The sequence below is a fragment of the Cryptomeria japonica genome, chromosome 5 (genome assembly GCF_030272615.1).
Source record: "Cryptomeria japonica chromosome 5, Sugi_1.0, whole genome shotgun sequence".
Classification (NCBI taxonomy): domain Eukaryota; kingdom Viridiplantae; phylum Streptophyta; class Pinopsida; order Cupressales; family Cupressaceae; genus Cryptomeria; species Cryptomeria japonica.
This window is the reverse complement of record NC_081409.1, coordinates 789,668,171-789,689,712: the sequence shown is the minus strand read 5'-3', so window position 1 is coordinate 789,689,712 and position 21,542 is coordinate 789,668,171. Positions and strand designations below refer to the sequence as shown.

General features: G+C 33.8%; 1 non-coding gene across 1 annotated transcript; it reads right to left on the bottom strand.

The window, feature by feature from the left end:
* Window positions 1-7,112: 7,112 nt before the first annotated feature.
* On the bottom strand, window positions 7,113-7,273 carry LOC131876435 (U1 spliceosomal RNA). The gene has a single exon (XR_009372795.1). It is a non-coding gene; the product is annotated as a U1 spliceosomal RNA (small nuclear RNA).
* Between the last annotated feature and the right edge of the window lie 14,269 nt (window positions 7,274-21,542).

Below are 21,542 nucleotides of genomic sequence, written 5' to 3'. Positions count from 1 at the left end.
TATAAATTGTTTTCTTAGTTATCCCATCTGCCCCTAAATTGGCTAGAGCATCAACAGCCAGGTTTGCCTCTCTGTATGTGTGGTTGATAGTAAAATCTGTGAAATAATTGAGTAATTCTAATGCTTTATCAAGCATACCTTTGAGTTTCCAATTCGACATTCCTTTAGTCCCAATTGCATTGATTATTAATGTTGAGTTGCCTTCAATTTCTAATTTACTTATCCTTAGTTCTTTGCACATCTTTGATCCTTCTATGAGGCTTAGGAATTTAGCAGTATTATTGGTGGTTTGTCCTAAATGAATGGATTTAGATCCAATACTCTTCCCTTTATTTGAATGTATTATACATCCTACCCCTGCAGTACTAGGGTTTCCTCTGGATGCTCCATCAAAATTTAATTTTAACCATCCATGCTTTGGAGGTTGCCATTTGCATGATTTCTTTATTTCTTCTTTGTCTGTTCTCATTTTCCTAGTAAAAGGAGGGATTTTTATTCTGCTCCATTGCTTTCTAATAAAGTTGTCCCATTTTGTGAATGAATTTCCATGTAGTGGAATGTTCATATTCCTATTATTGGAGGTTTTAGTTATAGCCACTTCTATTTTAATTAAGAGTTTTTCTACTTGCATTTCCTTTTCTTGAAATAATCTTCTATTTCTTTATTTCCAGGTCTCCCATATTACTATTGATGGGCTGCAGATCCATAAATTATGAAATAGACTTTTTTTCTTGATAATTGGCCAGTATGAACACCATTCTATCAAGGAGGAGCTAACAGCCCCTGACCATCCTAGCTATGCCATTAACCAATACCAGCATTTCTGGGTATATTTCCATGTCATGAAAATATGATCACTTGTTTCCTCATCTTCCTTACATAATATACAGATTGATGGTCCTTCATATCCCCTACATCTGAATTGATCAGCAGTAATCACTTTCCTTTGAATTGCCGCCCATGCAAAGAAGTCTTCCTTTGGAAGACACAATTTATTCCAACACAGTTTGACTGGGGTGTGATCTTTGGTGACTTTTTCCTTATTGTATATGCTCCTGAAGCCATCTCTATACTTATAGTGCCCATCTTTAGATTTTGCCCATACTAAAATATCATCCCCTTCTCTAAATGAAATCATTTGGTGACTAAGCATCTTTTGCATTTCTTGGAATTTGATTTCAAGCATAAATGGGAGCATGTTTTTCCATTTCCATCTGAGTGCCAATTTTGGTTCAGGAATTGTGTAATCCTTTACATAATTCCCCCAAAGGTTCTTTATTTGATGCTTGATTTTGGATGTATCCATCAATACATCTATTGGAGGTTGATCCCCCCAGGAGTCCTCCCAAAACAATACCGATTTGCCATTGTGGATGTCCCAAGCCAGATGATTTGTTATGATGGGGTGACAATCTTTCATAAAATTCCAGATTCTTGAACGCTTCTGCAAGTATTTTTCCCTGAATATTGCCTCCTTATGGCTGCTTGCTAGATACTTATTTCTTAGGATTCTAGCCCAGTTGGCATCGGATGAGACATATGTTCTCCAGATTAATTTTGCTCCTAAGGCCTTGTTTTGCCATATTAAGTTCCTTATACCCGTGCCCCCATCACTTATGTCTCTGCAAATTTTATCCTAGGATATCAGTTTTATTTTGTTTTTGTCTTCTGTTCCCTGCCAATAAAAATTTCTAATAATCTAGGATATGTTCTTATAAACTCTTAATGATATTGGAATGCAGGATAGAAGGTAAATGGGTAGTGCCAATAAGATTAATTTTATCAATGTTATTCTACCTGCCCCTATCAACCAAAGGCCTTTCCAAGAAGAGAGTCTTTTCTTGATGTGCTCAATGAGATGGTCCCAAAGCTTGTTGGATCTTGTTCCTTTATCTATTGGTATTCCTAAATATGTGCATGGTAATTGTCCAATTCTATACCCAAGCCAGCTAGCTATTTTCTTTTCCTCATGTGTGGGCATATTAAAGCAAAAAATTTATGATTTTTGGTTATTTACTAATTCTCCCAATGCTTTCCCATATGTGGTTAGGATTCTTTTGATTTCCTTAGCCTCTTGAAGATTGCCCTTTCCCAATATCATTGTATCATCTACAAATGGTGATGTGTACAAGGTTCTACCCTTGTTGTTATTTGAATGCCTTACAGCCTACCTCCTAATCTTGAGGCATTGAAGGCTCTACCTAAGGCTTCGGACATTATAATAAATAAGAAGGGTGAGAGCAGATCCCCCTATCTTAAGCCCCTTGTTGCTTCAAAATATCCTTCCAGTTTTTTGTTTATCAAGATCGAGTAACTGGGGCTTGAAATACATCTATATACCCAATTAATCCATTGTCTATTAAAGCCGAAGGCTTTCATACAGCTACATATGAAATACCAGTCTACTTTATCATATGCTTTCTTGATATCAAGTTTTATTAGCATATTTGGTTGTCTTTGGTTTTGTATGGAATGAATAGCCTCTTGTACAATAATTATCCCGTCCAGGATTGATATGTTAGGAACAAATCCTGTCTGTTCTTCAGAGATGATAACTAGTATGAGCTTTTTTAATCTATTAGCCATGATTTTAGTTAATAATTTATATTTCATGTTGCGTAAGGATATGGGTTTGAATTCTTCCCATTTTGAGGGATTTTCTTTTTTAGGTATAAGTGCTAAGAATGTGTTGCTTATCTACTTCGGAAAATTGCCTGCATTTCTAGCTGCTTCTAAGGCATCTGACACTTCATCACCTATAATATGCCAGCATTTCTGATAAAAGCCAGTAGGATATCCATTTGGTCCAGGGACCTTGTCCCCTGAAAATTGAAATAGAGCCTGTTTTACTTCTTCCTTGGTGATTTTAGCATTAAGCATCTTATTATCCTCTTCTGTTAGTATTTTAGGAATGTTTTTAATCAAATCCCGATTATGTGGGAGATCCAAGTATTCCCAATTATTCAACAAGTTTCTAAAGTATTGGGTTGCATCCTTCGCAATCATCTTTTGATCTATGATAATTTGGTTTTCCTCATTGGTTATTTGCGAGATCCTATTTTTGGCTCTTCTCACCTTAACACTATTATGAAAAAACTTAGTATTTTTATCTCCATCACTCAACCAAACTTCTCTGGATTTTTGTTTCTAGAAAATTTCTTCCTTGGCTAGAGTGTCCTCATACTCACCCAGGAGCCTTTTCTCTATTTCGTATAAGACTTGATCCATCCCATGTTGAATTACTTCTGTGTTTACATTCTCCAATTCTTTTTTGATTCATGATTTTTCCTCGAAGATGTTCTTAAATCTTTCCTTGTTCCAATCTAGTAATTTATGCTTAATTTCCTTTAATTTTGAATTTAAACAAAACATTTTGGAACCCTGAAAATAAATTTCTGTCCACCATTTTTGTATGTTGGGAAAAAAATCCTCATGCTTAAACCACATGAGTTCAAACTTGAATGGTCTCCCACAGGTTCTCAGCTCTCCCATCAGTTCCAGCATTACTAGAAAGTGATCGGATCCTGACCATGGCAGAACAAAGGCTTTCATCTTAGTTTGGAAAGAGGTTAGGTTCCCTTTGAAGAAGAACCTGTCCAATACTTCGGATATGTTAGAGAAACCCGATCTCCTATTATTCCATGTGTGTGAGTCTTTGTCGATTTTTATTTCTAAAAGGTAATTATTACTAATCCATTCCATAAATTCTTTTTGAGGTTGCCTTATGATTTTTGATCCTCCGCATTTTTCTGATTGGTGGAGAATGGTGTTGAAATCTCCACCTATAATGTAGTGTGGAGCCATTTGATTTGTTAAGAATTGACCAATTTCTAGCCAGATTGACTTTTTCTTCTCCGTAGCAATTGGGCCATAGATATTTATGATGATAAATTCTGTATCTCTATTAGTTGCTTTGATTTTACCCACCATCTAGTGTTGCATCTTGATATATATTATATAATTTATTGTGTTTTTCTTTCATAATAATGCCAATCCACCTGATGCCCCAATGGATTCTATTACCTCTATCTGCCATTGGTAGAGGTTCTTACAGAATTTGGACATATCTTCCTTGTTTAGTTTAGTTTCTTGCATCATGACTATATCCATATCAGATCTTTTTAAGCTAGGCTTAATCAAGCACTACTTACTAGGGGTGCCTAGGCCCCTTATAGTCCATGTCAATATTTTTATACCAACTTGGGAGCTGGCGGGCTCCTTCCTGGGCAAAATAGGGTTGTTATTTTGGTCTGCCCCTCCTCCTGCCCGTCCAATTTCATTTTGTCTAAAAGACACTTTCGACCTCTCTTATTGTTGTCGGGTTTGCCACAATCTGGGCTCTCTTTGTTCCCTTCTATCAGCATTATACCCAGGTTGGGTGTGTCCTCGAGATTGACATTTGATTCCCAGTTTCTTTCCTCCTCCTGCATGCTAATTAATTCCTTGATTATAAAGTTTCTTTCTTCTAATTCATTCATCCCTTTGACCACCGGAGAGAGGTTATCCATGTATTGAGTCTCAGGAACTACTTCTTCTTGTTCATTCATTTCCTAAGGCATATCTGCAATGTGATCATAGTCTTTTGAGGGGATGTTATTTTCTACTATCTTGGCATCCTGAAACATTTTGTCTACTATTTCTTCTGCAAATTTTCCCATTAGATTGTCAATGACATCTCCCAATTCTTTTTGGATTTTGCCCTCATCCAGCATTGTATGGGTCTCGTTGTTATTGGCAAATTTGGGTGTTAGGTGGTGATCCCTGTTTATCCCCAATCTATGAATCTGTAATGATAAAGCCACCAATGTCATTGTTGAATTGGATGTTAACCTTGTTAGTTGGTTTCATCAAGTTCCCTGTATTTCTATTCTGGGTCTTTCTAACATTAGGGTTTAAACCACATCTCCTCCGCAATCACACCATTAAACCATTTGGGAATTAGGTTATAATTCCCATCCATCATGTTGATGGATATATTCCTTAAGTAATCAGTGCTTCTTTCTACATCTATTAGTATTTTAATGTCAGATTTGTTCGACTTGTTTTTTTCTGGGGCAACGAATTACCTATGCTGTTGCCAATGTCAATAAGAATCTTGACATGCATCAGTTCCACAGGTAGACTGTGAATAATTATCCATCTAGACTCTATGCTAAATTCATGTCTATTTGGGTCAAATTTAGGTTTCCAATCAAGAAATTTAAAATTCATTCCTTTGTAAAACACCTGTTCACCCTCTAGTAATCTAGATTTTAACGACTCCTTAATGCAATCAATGAAGATGAAATTTTTGGTTAAAGATATTATACTTACCTGGTCGTGGAATGTTTCTCTCCACCAATTTGCTATTTCTGATGAGGATTGCCCACTACCTTCCCATTTTGCAAATAATCTGTGCTTAATGCAGTAATTTCTTAACTCCGTGGCGGCATTTGGGGTCGAGATTTGGATGGGCTCCGACCTAGGGTTTTTTGAATTTGTACTCCTTCCATGTTTTTTGCATTACATGAGTGTTATTAATATTGGTATGATGTGTGGGTTTTCTGAATCTGGATGGTTTTATTAAACCCTCTGCCTGGGTTCTTCGAGGTTTAGGTTGAGACCATTTTGGTTCTGCCTTTGAACCTAATGGCACCCTGTTTGCTTTGGTAGTGAAGGAGGGAATTTGTGCGGTAATGGGGACTGCCCAAATATGGGCTATGTCCAATGTAGCCCTAGCCATGCTTTTTTCCTCATTAATGGTTCTCCTACTTCGAACTACTTGCCATGGTTGGTCCTGCAGAGGGGGAGCCCTTCCAGATGTCGTCAGAACCCCACTATCATGCATTTTGTTGTCTCTGTTTCAAAAATTTGCACTATTGAGGATTTGCAGAGCTTGATTGAGTTGCAAACGCTAATTTTACTAACTATTATTTCTTATTAATTAAATAAAAATTTACCTTGTTCTTCTAAATTAATATTAGTCTTCCATTTCATAATTCATATTTCAAAATTTTCTCTAATTCACAGTCAATTAATCAATTTTGGCAGCTAATTAGTATACATTTAAATTGATAAAAAAAATATTTAAATAAAATCAAATTTAGTGGAAACAAGTCAGTGATGATGTGCAAGTTTTAGAGTGTTTTAGAAAATTATAGATGATTAAATTTGATTAGGTGTGCAAGATGGTCACAAATATTTGATTAGGGAGTCCAGTTCACTCTCATCAAATAGGGTAATGCCATTTGCTTTAGTATATTCTTAAACCCATCTCTCATGTCTTCTTTCAGTCCAGAACGTGCTTAACATCCTTTCATCAACTTATTACACCGTTGATTCAGATGACTTCTACGATAATACTCTCTGAAAAACAATCCCCCAATAATACCTCGTCAAACTTAGCATAAAGGGCTTGTCTAGTGTGCTGATTTACAAGGACAACTTAGAATAGAACTGGAACGAGGCAGAGCTTCTGTTCATTATTATCATTATTACTCGTTTGTACTTTCAACCAGATCTGTATATATATACACAGAATACATATGCATTAAAAGTGATCCAAGAAGACAACTATCATTATTATCATTATTACTCGTTTGTACTTTCAACCAGATCTGTATATATATACACAGAATACCGGAGTTGAATCATTGTTATCACACCGAAGAAGTCTTGCCTTGTTAAATATGTTACGCAGAGAATGAACCATCCTTTAACATTTTGGAAGAAAAATAGATGGTTGAACCATAATTGGCACGTTAAGTCCACTTAGGCCACATTTCATACTTTTTCTTCCATTGCCTCAAGCATTAGCAATCAAGAAACTTCGTCATTTTCAATTGGAATATTACTGTCTTGATCATCTTAAAAGAGTCGCTAACCAAAATTCAAGACCATAGCATGATAAACTTGCCAACTTAACAGAGGAAGAATATAACTGATATGACTTCAAACGCAGAACCCCATAGAACTTAGCAGAGACCAAAAAAAAAGAGTCCTCGCACACTTCAAACTAAATAGAACAGCCACTGGACCATTGAGTGATTTTACTAACATAAGGCCATTTAACAGTTGCACCGACTAATGAATTATACTTAATCTAAAATCTCCATGTTTCAGATTAGTTTTGTATGGGGGCCGCGCGAACGCGAGCCCCCTCTGTCACAAATTATGATGTGCACTCTCCACAATGGGAGATGCTAGACAGAGCCCCCTTCCAATGTGCAATGAAGGTGCTCTCTGTAGGCCATCTGCCTTTTTGATCACCGATTGACCCCGTCCAGGTAAGTATGCTTTGGCCATGACCCTCTCCTCTTTCTTATACTCCATCTTCTCCCTCCTTTCCTCCTCCTCCCGCATGTGGGATCAATGACACCGCCCCTAAATCATGTAAACAAAATACCAGAACTTTTCACCCAACCATTTACTCCAGCACTTCTATGTCATGGGACTGCAATTTTTAGGCTGAATTAAAGTGGGTTTACAGTATCTGGTCTTCATGGCAAGAAAACAAAACAGGTGCCGGAACTCGAATCTTTTCTTTTTGGTCAAATAAAACCAAGTTTACAGGTTCTGGTTTGAAGATTAGGAAACAAAAGGGGTCAAATTAAAACTTCCGTTTTATAAAGCCCAAGGTTTTTCAAGGCCCAACTAAAGCAAATTTACAGTCTCTGGTCCAAGGTAATAGCAAGAAAACAAAAAGGGGAAGATTAAAAGTTTAACCTTATTTTTCGACCGAATCAAAGCAAATTTATAGTTTCTGGTCCTAATAGGAGGAAGATCCAAAAAGGATCAAATTTAAAAGTTCCGTTGCCGGGACTCGAACCCGGGTCTCCCGGGTGAAAGCCGAGTGCAAAATGAATGAAGTTACCACAGTTAGCAGTTAGCATCAAATTCACACTGTGGATTGTGAGTAATTACCTAATGTTTGTTCAACTTGCTTCCAATAATATCTAAAAGTATGTTTCCGTGCAAATTACAGTCTCTCATCATGAAGAAAAGGAGGAGAGCTTCAACTCTTATTATCAGGTTACTTCAACAATCTTGTTCGAACATGGTTATCTTGTTATCAGGTGTTAAGAGAATTTTCTAGAGAACAATTTACAGAAATACGTAGTTACTTCAATAATCTTGATCATGGGATGCTGCTTTAGGAGTTCGCCCTCATCACAATCACATGAGAAAAGATGAAATAAAGATAAGGGACCCTGATCATCCTAAGCCAAATAGGAGTGGCTAAAATTTGTTCTTTGCTGGGCAACATACAAAATTGAAAGCATTGCATCCAGGCAAACCTAGGAAGTGCAATTCTGATATGAACTTTTCTTTTCCAACTACAAAATTAGTCTTCTTCATTACTTTTTTAAGCTAAAAGTAAATGCTTTTGTGATACCTTCCTAATGTTTTATAATAGTTTGATATATCAGGTTCATCAGGGGCCTGGATTGAAGGATAAGGGAAGGTACACAAATGATATATAAGAATACAGAGAGAAACAAACATTGTAATCCATGACACAACAGTGTACATTGCTGGCAATGAAGGAATTGGAATGAATTCGCAACTTGCCAATCATTCTAGTCTCTGTGAGCACCAACGAGACAATCATGAATATGCTGATACAGAAACAACTAGATGTTTCTCGTGATTCTCTTATAAGATTGTGAACACCTAAAAACAATTATGCAAAAATTCAACTGACTTTTCTATTCTTTTGGATGGGACGCACGACAGTTCGCTAGCTTTTTGTAATTCTACCATTTTCTACAATTCCATCATGTGTGCTTATATAGACATGACAAATACATTTACATTGAACAATTAGATTATTTGAAGTTGGATCCTAGCTAGTTTTTTTGTAATTCTACCATTTTCAACAATTCTATCACGTGTTCTTATATAGGCATGAAAAATTCATTTGCATCAAACAGTTAGATTATTTAAGGTTGGATGGTGTTCATTTTGACACTTTTAGAAGTCACTTTATTCAAGTTGGGCTTTATTTTTCTCTTCACACTAATTTAATGACCTATAAATTAAAATGTGGATGTGAGGTATAATGAATGTTAACTTTTTTTTGTTAAATGTGAGTTTGATGTTCTAATGATCATGCATTTTATATCCTTGATACTCCATGATTTGTATCTTAGGCTATTCGATCATATATTATAATATGACAACTTAGGTCTTATTTAAATTAAATTATTGTGTAAATGGATAGATGATTGTCAAACTTTTTAGTCAGATAATTAAATAATTCATGGGAGGTGGATTCATATTTTCAGAAGCTTGTATTAATAGTTATGTCCACATAACATAAACGTGACAGTGGTTGTAGATCTAAGAAGGATAAGAGAATGTTGTGCGAGATGTATAGATAAATAAGAATCACAATTAAGAGTATGTATAGACAAAATTGTAAGTTCAATCAATGTTACACATAAATATTATACATAAGACCCTCATCATTTAGATGCTTAGACCTTATTGAACTTGATCTTTTTAATGTCTTCTCATCTTTATTTTAAACATGGTAATATTATACATTATGATTTTGTCTCTTATCTTTAATTTTTTAAATATTATATTAAATTTTTATCAATAAAATTAAATAAAAAATACAGGATAATTTTTTTAAATATATTTATTGATTCTATAGTATTATAAATTTACTTATTATATAAACAACTAAGAAATCAATATGTATGAAAAAAACAAAACCGAGACAATAATATAATAGGATTTCTAAGTTTAAAAAGTCCTAAGGATAAATGATTTGATCTTGTTTTAAGAATAATGTTCAGTCACACGAAACGAGTAGACCAAACGAGCCTGTGGACGAAACAAAATCCTCCATATCCTATTTTTCCACACTCTAGAAGATTGGTATTGACAGCCTGAACTTCACGCATATTATAAAATGTTCGGATTGTCAAAACGATTACATCTTTCGTATTGTCTAATTTGGATAACAAATGAGAGTTTTGAAGTTTTTTGTCTAAATTTTATTAGATGTGAAAGCAATATAATAGAGTGGTGATGTTGATATGGATTGAGGAATCCTACGATTTTTGGATTGTCTAAAAGATAGAAAATAATATTTATTTTTTAAATTTTAATTGTCAAATGTACAATCATAGTAAACTAGTTTAAAAAAAATGTCATCACAACCAGAAAAATAATGATAAATAAATAATAGATTAAAAAATTTGAAAAGAAATTGATGATCTTTGTCATAAAGAAGATGAAATATGAGAAGCAAGATGAAAATATACTTTTATTAATTATTATTATATTATCCCATGGAGGGACTTCCTAGGAACTATATTAATAGAGCAAGTGGTGTCATGAGGCAAAAACAAATGCTACAAGATTAGTTACAATATAATAAATAGAAGCCCTTTATTTTTAGTTTATAATTTTATGAAAGTGCATTTGGGGCGGGGCTATAAATTTCCCTTACTATCATAGGGGATTTTTTGATATCAATTGTCTAGTGTTTTTGGATTCCTATCATTAGTTTTTTCTATAAAAAAATTATTTATATACTATTTAATTGAATGTGAAAAATAATTAGATTCACGAGATCATTAGTTTCAAGAAATTTTGGAGCTTAAGTTACACTGAAATCCATGAGCCACGCACTTTAAAATACTCCTAAAAAATATTAGTAGCAACCATTGAATTTGTTTACGAAGCCCATCCTTATGGGAGTCATTACCTCAGAGAAAACATTTCTAAATTTTGAAGCACACATGGTAAATTAGAAAATAAAAAATTCATAATTTAATGGGGCTAGAAGCAAGATGAAAACTGTAGGTAAAGTGGAATTATCATCATCAAGATTTCCAACTTAATCAAAACCTATATATCCAACAAAGTTGAGTCTTGTACAAGTACGACATATTGAATCCCAAAGTGTTTAATGCACTATATGTAATGCAATATGTGTTTGGTAGATTTTCAATGAATCTATTGTGTAAAGCTATGAGATATCCACAATCCATTTTGTATTCTAGTGTATTTTTTCTGGATTCGATTGTGTGTATTTTTTTCCATCAAAAATACACACAATCGAATCCAGAAAAAATACACTAGAATCTATTGTGGTTCCTACATTGAGCATGAAACCATGCCAATTGAAAAATAAATAACAAGGCAAGTGTGAGTGAAGTAGATGGTGTTTCCAACAAGATGACATACAAAGTGCCATCAACCAGTGGAGTAGAACACTTGGCCTCAAGCTTGATTCCTAATAGAAAGGGAGTCGATGTAGGCTTACAATCATCCATGTGCAACTAAGGTAGGTGGTCAAGAGCATACTTGGGTTGAGAAAGTGTGGTCTCGGAAGAATATTATGTGATCTCAATCCTAAGCAAGTAGGGCCAAGGGCTCAAGTCAGCCATAAATAATGTATCATGTAAAGACTATTTGACTTTACCGATGATGGATGAGGATCTTGATATAATAATAAAGTCGTTAAAAAAGAGAACAGGAACCAAACAAGAGTCATCCTATTATAAAATATAGGCCTTCAGATCTAAGAAACATCTAGTGAGTCTTGTTGAGAGAAAAAAGGAGTCCATCTTGGGATACCAAGCCCTAGGGCCCTATTTAAGCCCATAGATAAACTTACTTAATTTGTAAACCAAATGAGAATCCTACATAAATCCCTATTTTTTCTCCATGAAAATCTCATCCCATAGATCGCCATTAATAAATTCACTCTTCTCATCCATCTAATGTACAACCAAACAATAAGTTGCAATAATGACAAGAGTTAAGATAAAGGAGTTCATTTAGGCAACATGGGTAAGTGTCTCTATATAATTAACACTAGGAACCTATGAGAAAATTTTGGCCATAAATTGTATTTTGAAATTGTCCATAGTTTCATCCACTACATATTTAGTTTGATAGATCCACTTACATCGAACCATTTATCTTCACTTAGGAAGAGGGACTAAATCTCATATGTGGTTCTTTATCAAGGAACTATAATCTATTGCTAAATCACATTTGTGGATTATTAACTCTTCCTTAAATGAATATGAATTGAAATAAAAATCAATGTAGACATGTGAAAGATGTTGAAGCTATTATTGAGTTCTTCGAGTTTCTAAAGGATGCTTGAAATCCACGTGCATGTTGATTGCAGTGTCTATTAACCCCATAAAGAAATGGGAGAACTTGAGTTTGAAGGATGAGAAGTCTCAACATCAAAATATGAATGCAATGAAAATGGTATCATATTAGTTATAAGTGAGATAGAACCATTTGAGTCACTTTCTTCTACTTCCACTATGTAGGAAGGAGGACTATTACAAGCCAATCTAGGAGAGATTTCTTTAAAGTGAGCACTCCAATCAAAAATATGCAAGGCCTTCTTTGAGGTTCCTAAGCCTTGTGTTTCTCTAGAGGAATGTGTGCCCAAGTGAGAGAGAGCCAAAAACTCAAAAATTCCTCACAACTTGCTTCCTACCACATCAAGCCTTTAAAGGAGTCATACCCTTCAATTCCTTGCAAAGAAAAAAGTTTTGAATGTTTGTAGCATAATTAAAAGCTTCAACCTAATATTTTAGGTGAAGAGAATGAGAAAGAATCATGGAACTAGAAATCTCCTTTAGGTCCTTATTTTTCTTGTCGCCAACACTATTCTCTTGTTGTTTGTATGAAACTAAATGTTGAAGATTTATCCCTTTAAGAGTATAGAATTATATACAAGGTTACGGTGCACATAATCTCAACTATTGTTATTGTGAACAATCCTAATATTTTTTCAAGATTTATTCTTAGCACGAGCCTGAAAATATTGAAAATTTTCAAATACATTATTCTTCTAATGAATTAAGAATTCCCAAGTGTATCTAGAATAATCATCAATGAAGGTGAGTATATTATAAGCCTTATTTAAATTAAAAGTTAGAAATGGACTCACTTGATTACTATGAACCAATTAAAATACTTTTGAAGCCCTCCAAGACATCCTTTTTTCAAAATTCTTACCCATAGCTCAACACATACATACACCATTTGAAAATTTTATTTGAAAGAGACCTATGACCATATCCTATGAGATAAAGTACTTAATATAGTGATAGTTGAGATGGCCAAACTACCCTTGTTACAGTTTATTGATATAATCTAAATGAGTGAGAGATAGCATAGAAGGAGATTGTGGTACAAAGTTGAAGAATGATTACAATAGAATCTTGTCATTGGCTTGTTAAATTACAACTCCAACATTATCAACAAAATATTAAATCATAATTATGTAGATATTAATCAACTTTCTTACCATTTGCAAGATGAGTGATTTGGTAGACTAAAAGAAGATTGGCAAAAATATTAGGAACATAAAGAACATTTTAAAATGATCCATCATCCATATTAACTAAACATTTCTCTTCAACCTCCACTTATGTATCATTGTTTATTAGAACGTGTGGTACTATACACTGCTTTAGAATGAACAAAATGATTATCTATTAGAATACATGTAATGTGTATGTAATGGTGAGGAATAGGTTTGACTAGTATAAACATGAAAACTAGGAATAAAAGCCATTCACATCAATATATATTGGGGAAATAACCAATACGTCCAACCACAAAACCTTGGGAGAGTTAGGCACACAAATTGATAATTTCTTTCTATGGCTTGATATGATTGGATAAGGTAGAATGATGAATTGCAATAACTAGGTGAAAAGATATAAAATTTATAGTAATAAACATAAACAATAAGCTAAAGAACAAATTTGCAAACTCTAAGAATAGATCTACAAATATGGATCAGAAAGGAACCTTCATCTACAATTTGGAGCTAAAAGTGCTAGACTATGGGGCTAGGAATCCTAGTCCCAAAGGTGTTAAATGTAGATATCATGAACAAAGTTTAGATCAAGATATCAATCAAATTATCTCCCTAAAATTTCTTTGAAAAAGTGTCAAAAATTTTTGGATTTTCAAATAGTGTCTAGGGTTTTTTGCTTCTTCAAAGTCTAGATTTCTTTGTCTCAATGTATACTTTATGAATATGTAATCTTTCTTTGTCAAATCTCAAACCAGAATACACAAGAGAGAGAGAAATGGTATTAGGCTATATATAGGTTTTCCTAAGTAAAAGACTCAAATCCCAAATTAGAATTAACCCTCCAAAAATGATAGATAGAAAAAGATAGAGCTTACACTTGTAGGGAAGAGGCTAGAATCTTAAGGAAATGATGAATTATAATGTTATATATTTTCTAATTGGTCTCATTTCATTGATTTCTTCATGAAATCTTGATGTTTATAGGTGGAATATTATGAAATCTTTCGTGGAATATTATGCGTGGAATATTATAGGTGGAATGTTCCTCAATAGTTAATGATTGCTTTCTCACTTGGAATTGAACTGATCATGAGGAAATATAACTAAGAGGTGAGAGATATTTCAAATGAGGGGATAAGACTTTCTTTTATACACAAGCTCACAAAATGTGTTGAAAATTTTAAAGAAGACTAACATTAGAATAATTTTATTGTTCAATATTTTTCAACTATTATAAGGTCCTAATATAGGTCAATTGTAAGAATTTGTTGAAACTAGCCAAGATCAAGAGCACATTGAATAGCACAAAAGAGAGACAAATAAATTTGATAAGAATAAACTATATTCTAATCAAGATAAAAAATACTGATCAATTGGATCATCAAGAATTATATACATTGTAGATGAGTCTTCTTATAAAGGCAAGGCCATATGGATATGTGAGCACACAACCATGACATGTAGCTCAATGAGAAACAAGGGTAGGTAGGGGTATGTAGGAGAAAGAAAGAAATATTCCACACGAGGTGGATCACCCACCAAAGATGCAATGTAATGACAAGATAAGATTACAAAAGGTGGAATTTCTCCTACATACATCATCCCTATGTGCACACTTCCCTAAGTGTCTCATATCCAAGCTACTATGAAATGCATTATCCTAAGTCAACTTAAGTAAACTGTAATTATGAGATATAATTTACACCCAAACCCCCCCCCCCCTCTTAAGTGCAACTTAGGGGAATGTATAGTCAAGTTGACAATTCAAGATGGGTCCCAGATTTGAGGCAATTTTAGGTACCCATGTACAAATGAAAATACAAGCAAACCAATGCAATCTCTCACAAACAAAGAAAAATAGAAAAACCCAATAGACAAAAATACCCCCAAAAGAGAGATGAAAACTATAGAAAATAACTCTCAAATAAGTATGAGAAGGATAAAACCCCAAGTGAGGAAAAGGTCCCCCCCCATAAGAGAGAAGAATAGAGACCAAGTAGCCCCCCCAAATGTAAAATCCGCACCAATGGTAGAAGATCGAAACTAAATCAAGGAGTTTGTCCACGATCATCAAACTAAATTCCTCCCCTTAGGAAGAAACATAAAGGGAAGATGTAGGAAAAAAACTTAAGATGTATGAAATCTCTGAAAACTGCTCAAGTGTCCCCATGTCAATGCTGAAAATTACCCCCTACAAATTAGGTGTATTGATCAATACTACTAAAAAAGGCAATCCGATATCTAGTAGAGATGAATGTAGAACAAGATCCATATACTCACATGTCTCCTCTAAATATGAAGAGGCCTCCTATAAATGTTGTACATAGTATCCACAATCATGTCAACCTCGAAAGAATGATCATCTAGAGAATGAACAAGAGGGTCAAAGTGTCCCTCACAAAAATTGAAGAAGGATAATATTCATCAAAGAGAAGATGAATGCCATTAATGATGTCTCCCAAATTTGCAAAGTAAGACTCCACAAAAAAACCTACAATGTTTGTCAAGTAGTCATCCCAACGAATTAAAGTTGGAAGACAAAGAATATCCTGCTGCAGTGAATCACAAGAAGGCTAAACTATTCCAATATCTACATTATTAGGTGCAATAGGTGATTTTATATCAATAGGAGGAGATGAAAAGAATGACTCAATAACAAGGTCACATGTGAGAATCCCCAATTTCAAGTACCCAAAATTCTCCTCGATATCTGAATCAACATAATGAGTGTGATCAACATATGAAGAGTTAACCTCATCAATAGGACCAAAATGTGAAAATTAATACAAATGAAATGCGTGATCTACCACCCGAGTTGCAATTATATCTCTACACTCCAAGTCTATAATGATAGCTGAATCACGTGTGAGCTCCACAGTTTTCCTTGTTTTCACATCTATGATTTGATAGATGGAAAGAAGATTTTTTATCAAATGGGGTACACACAACACATCATTGAAGGAGTCATCCCTAATGGAAGTAGATCCTTTTCCAATCATATCCATGTATGTATGATTTCCCATCGAAATCTATGATATTTTGCAAGGCTCAAATGAAGAGAACATAGACTACAAAGATGCCATATGATGAGAAACTCTTGAATCTAGAAGCCATCTCCTTGAATCATAACTTGTAGTAGCACAACTTGCTTGTCCTTTTCCTTTTGACTCAAAAGTGTGATCCTTCCCTTTATCATTTTGTTTGGAAGAAGTAGCCAAAGTAGACATTCTAGAAGGCAAATTGATTTTATTCTTCTCAAAAAGATGTTTCAATTCATCAATATCCTTCTTGTAACAATATGGTTCATCATGTCCCGACTTCTTTCAATATGCACAAAAAAATTGTCCTTATATGATTTCCTCTTAGGTTAGGATAAAAAAAGACCTTGTTATGGAGAGGATGATTATGCTCCATCTTGTTGTGGTTTTGGCTTTGACTGCTACTAGGTCTTTCCTTTTCCTTGATTGCTTTGATTCTCTTTATTAGGGACCAAATCTCATGACTTTGAAGATTTGAGAATCCCCATCTTGGTCAACTTAGATTTCTCAAGTATCAGCATCTCTATGAATGCATCAAATTATGGTGGAGTGTATGAGGCACCTTGAGCTAGCTAATGGGTGTGAAAGCTAGAAACAAAGACTGCATACTCTGAGGGAAGCTTGCCCAACAAGTTGTAAACCAATTGAGCATTCTTCTTGTCAATGCCACAATCTTTCTTAGCTGATTTTCTTTCATAGCATAATCTTGGATTGTATCAAAATCTTTGGGATCCAATATTATGAGTTCACCATCAAGCTTGTAGCCTCTAATCTCATCAAATTTACCATACAATTTGTCATAATATCCCAAGTCTGTTTAACTGTAGTACACTTATCAATGTTAAAAATGAGGTCATCTGATACACTTCCTTAGGGTTCCAAGTGCCATACATTTTTTAGTGAGCCATTCAACTTAAGCATTAGGATCAGATGGTGTTCTTATTGTTTCATTTATATAATGAATGAGTCCTTTTTCCATTAACTTACTCCATGCTTTAATTTCCCATGATGCATTATTATGTGGAGTTAAAAGTGGAAATTTAGGAGAACCCATAGCACCAAAATTAAAAAACACAAGATAAAGAGGCACACAATCATAAAAGATAGACCCACAAATTCACTTAATTAAAAAACTTCACCCAAAATGATGATTTGGCACTTTATACATATGTGTGTACAATGGGCCACTTGAAAAAAATAGCAAAGTGGACTTCTAATTTCAATTTTACAACAGCCTTAAATAGGCTATAAGAGACTCCAAAAATATTGCAATAGATCTAAAGTGAGATCCAAGCAAAATAGAAATACCAAATAGGCCAAAAATGACCAAATATTGAAAGTACAATTTCTACTCAAAATGGTAAAAATATGATAGCACCACATGAAATTAGAGGAAAAATGTGCACTTTAAAAAAAATGGCACATGGAAACGAAGTCATATTACTCCAAACGAAGCCTCTGAAGTTGCAAAAATGAGGATTACTAAACTACAGGATTAAAAATCTATTTTTTTTTTTTTTAAATATCCATGCAGAAAAATGGAAAACCACCTACACCACTGCAAAGAGCACAAAATTCTACCCCAAATAAAAAATAAATCATTGGAAAATGAGTTTTTGAGCCTGAGATATCACCATTTGAAAATTGCAGGCCTATCAGACTAAAAATGCAAATAAGGAGGGGGCCAAAAAAATCCTTACATATGATGGTGTCAACAATATATCAATAGAGAATATTCTTTGATTTGCAACATATTCTTTATGCTAATAAAAAAATCTGATTTTTCAAATTTACTTTTAAGAATCTTTTTTAAAAGAAAAATATGTGGGGCCACGTGGGGCCTCACCCACACATTTGAGGACTCCTTAAAATGTATGCAAATATATAGGGAGGCTGTAAATTTATTTAAAATAAGGCAAGGTACCTTTTCCAAACAAGAGTTGCAAGCAGCGAAGTTCCTGCCTAGCAATGGTAGGAACTGTAGTTGTTTGGTGTGGTGCAGCAACAGGAAGATCAAAAATATTTTTATTTTATAAATGCAACTATCAGAATCAATGGGGAAGATGGCAGATATCAACATATGCAATATCTACTCAATACATATACAGAAAAATTACTCTATATATGTGTGTGTGTGTGTGTGTGTGTGTGTGTGTGTGTGTGTGTGTGCGCGCTAAATGTGTTTGATAAGACCCACATTGTTAACTGATTTACATGCGATTCAAAATGCAAGTACTTGGTCTGAATATTATTTGCCTTTAATTATTGACTACGCTATACATTTTGAAGACAAAACTAGTACAGTGGTAATTACGTGATTTCATTTGCTTTTTTGGAATCGGTTTCTTTATGCAGCTTTTGTATTCAAAAACCTACAAAATTAACAACATGAAGATTAACTAAAATGTAAATCAGTTATTTGGTGCAAACAAAATTTTGAAAAGAATAACTACTATATTGCACATAAAGATTGTGCAAGTACGCATCAGCGGTCTAATTTTTAGATGTCTATATAGTAACCGATCAATCTTCCATGACATGGAAATATAAAAGATAGACTTTTCACTTATATATCTATACAAAAAGCTTAGCATTTGAATGAAAACATCATAAAAAAAATTATTTGACAGGTAAAGTTTACCGATAAATTTAACCCTTATCAATAAAATGCATTGTATTTGGTAGTTAGCTTCCAGTCAAATAAGCCATGACAAATAAATTGGATTCTAACTAAAATGAGATATTGTGTAAGAAAATATATTAAAGATTATGGGACTTTTTAATTTAGGGATCTTTTTACATATTTGGAACATTTCCAAATGATATAAATGCATTGCAAAAGAGCATTTTTGATATTTCCAAACAATTTTTGGAATTTCTATTCATGCTATAAAAATAATGTTTCATCCAAAAAGTCATTTGTAACTTATCTGGATATTCTCAAATTATTTTTGACAAATTTATAATAGTTTGTAGAGTATGCAAAATATATTGGAAACATACAGATCTTTGCATGAAAGAAAATTTGAAGATACCTTTCAATTTGTAAAATAGATGAAGTAAAGGAATGTTGATTTGTGCCAAACAATTAATATTTTGTGGCATGATTTGTTCTCAATATTTGCAATTCAAATTGTAAAATAAATGAAACTAGAGAACAATGATCTGGATGGTTTGTTCCCAAACCCACTTTGGTGAGGGTTTATGACAGATCCAAATGTGATGTTTGGTAGAATTGTCCTACCAGAGAGTTCATACTTTAGCATAGAAGGATTTCTTTTGTTGTACTATAGCTTATCACTTATATATCTGTACAAAAAACCTAGCATTTGAATATAAACATCATAAAAAATTATTTGGTAAGGTTTACCAATAAATTTAACCTTTATCAATAAAATGCATTATAAGCCATGACAAAGTTAGACTCCAACTAAAATGAGCTATTGCCCCTTCATTGACCATATTTCAAGATATATTACAGGCTTATACTAGTGTTGAACATTTGTCTCTACTAAAGCCATCCTCCTTGCTTTGAAAGAAATAAGTTAGATTTGCAATTAGTTTATAAAATGACAAAATAGCTTAGTGAAAGTGAAAATGTTCCCATGCTTACCATTGCCAATGTCATTGGACATTTTCCATATTTAAATTATAATCATAAAATACCATTGTCATAACATTACATGCAAAGTGCTAGCTTAAGGAGGCACTATACACTTTACTTGTTTCACATAACTGCTCTAAGCTAAATGACTACAAAGTATGCCAAAAACACTTAAAAGTTGAATTACCATCTAAGTGGAAAAATTTTAGGGTGGTTGAACCACTTAAAATCTCATCTAAAGCATGTTAAATGAATATCAAAAGTGTACCCAAGATTGAGTGGGTACGAGACATAGAAAGAAGACTTTTCCAACAACTTAGCCAATAAAAAAGCATGATAATTAAGTAGCAGAGGTGTTGCAAAATTGTGATAAGGAAGAGATGCATTCAACTAAGTGTAAGTGACACACTTTATTGATGGTAATACCAATCTAAAACTTTGATTAAGGTGTTGAAGTCAGTAAGAAAATACAACTGCAACCATGCATATGAGTGAAGGAAATAAGTGAATAACGGCTTTCAAGTGGTTGAAAAATTAGAAAATGGTGAAAGTGATGAGTAAAATCATGACTAGGATGAAGTGTTTTAAAAATTAAGGAAAGTAGCTACACTTTTTGCCTAGCGATGCTCCTCATGTAGGGGATGTCCAAGTCTCCTTAAGACTCTCCTAACTCATGATCTATGCAAGCCTTCTTGGGGTGCTCTTGACTCGCATGTGGAGAGACTAGACTCCCTTGACATTTAAAGGGATGTATGCCTGTCCTAAATACATAGGCACTTTCTTGCCATAAAAAATTTCATTTTAAATAATACTAATTTTATAGGAGTTATCTTTAATGTTGACCCTCATTGGTCCTTTGTGGTCCCTTGAAATGTTGGAATCTCTATAGTGATCCTTGAACCTTAGTTGCATTTAACTTGTGTCCTTGTCCCCATAACTTGAGGCAGAACATAGTTTTCACCTTATCTTTCATCCTCATTAGCAAGTCTTAAAGCTATCTCTCTCTTGCCACTTTATTTATGCTGCTTAAAACTCTTTTGATTTCCTTTGCTAGTTTTACCATGTAATCTTGGAAATTGTTGATGGAGACATTGAGGATATGAGTACTTGTTTGGAGATGAGGAATCGAATCAAATTAGAGGAAGCAAGGAAAGAGAAAAGATATGACTACAATATATATAAATGTAGCCACCAAAAACTATGGCTACAGGGACAAGTAAATTGATATCAAAGCAGTTGCCAAATATGAAGAGAGTTCCAATTGGTTTGGAACTGCTGAAAAGTTTCAAGGAGTGCATATTTGAGTTCACATGGATATTAGGGGCCTAATTGAGCAAAAGAAGAAGGGAAAGATAAAATCCAGCAATCCAATGTAACTATATAATGAAAGCAGTGAACAAATTTGATCTAATCCTAATGCAAATTTGGGATCATCCCACTTAAATCTTCCCTAAAATACTGCTAAAAAGTTGTGTTTATTACAATTTAGTATACACATGATAAACATTATAGAGAAGCCTTGCTAATTGTCTATATCCAAGAACAAATAGCAGAGTACAAATTTCAAAGGAAAATCTATAAAATAGGTAAAGCACATCAGTAG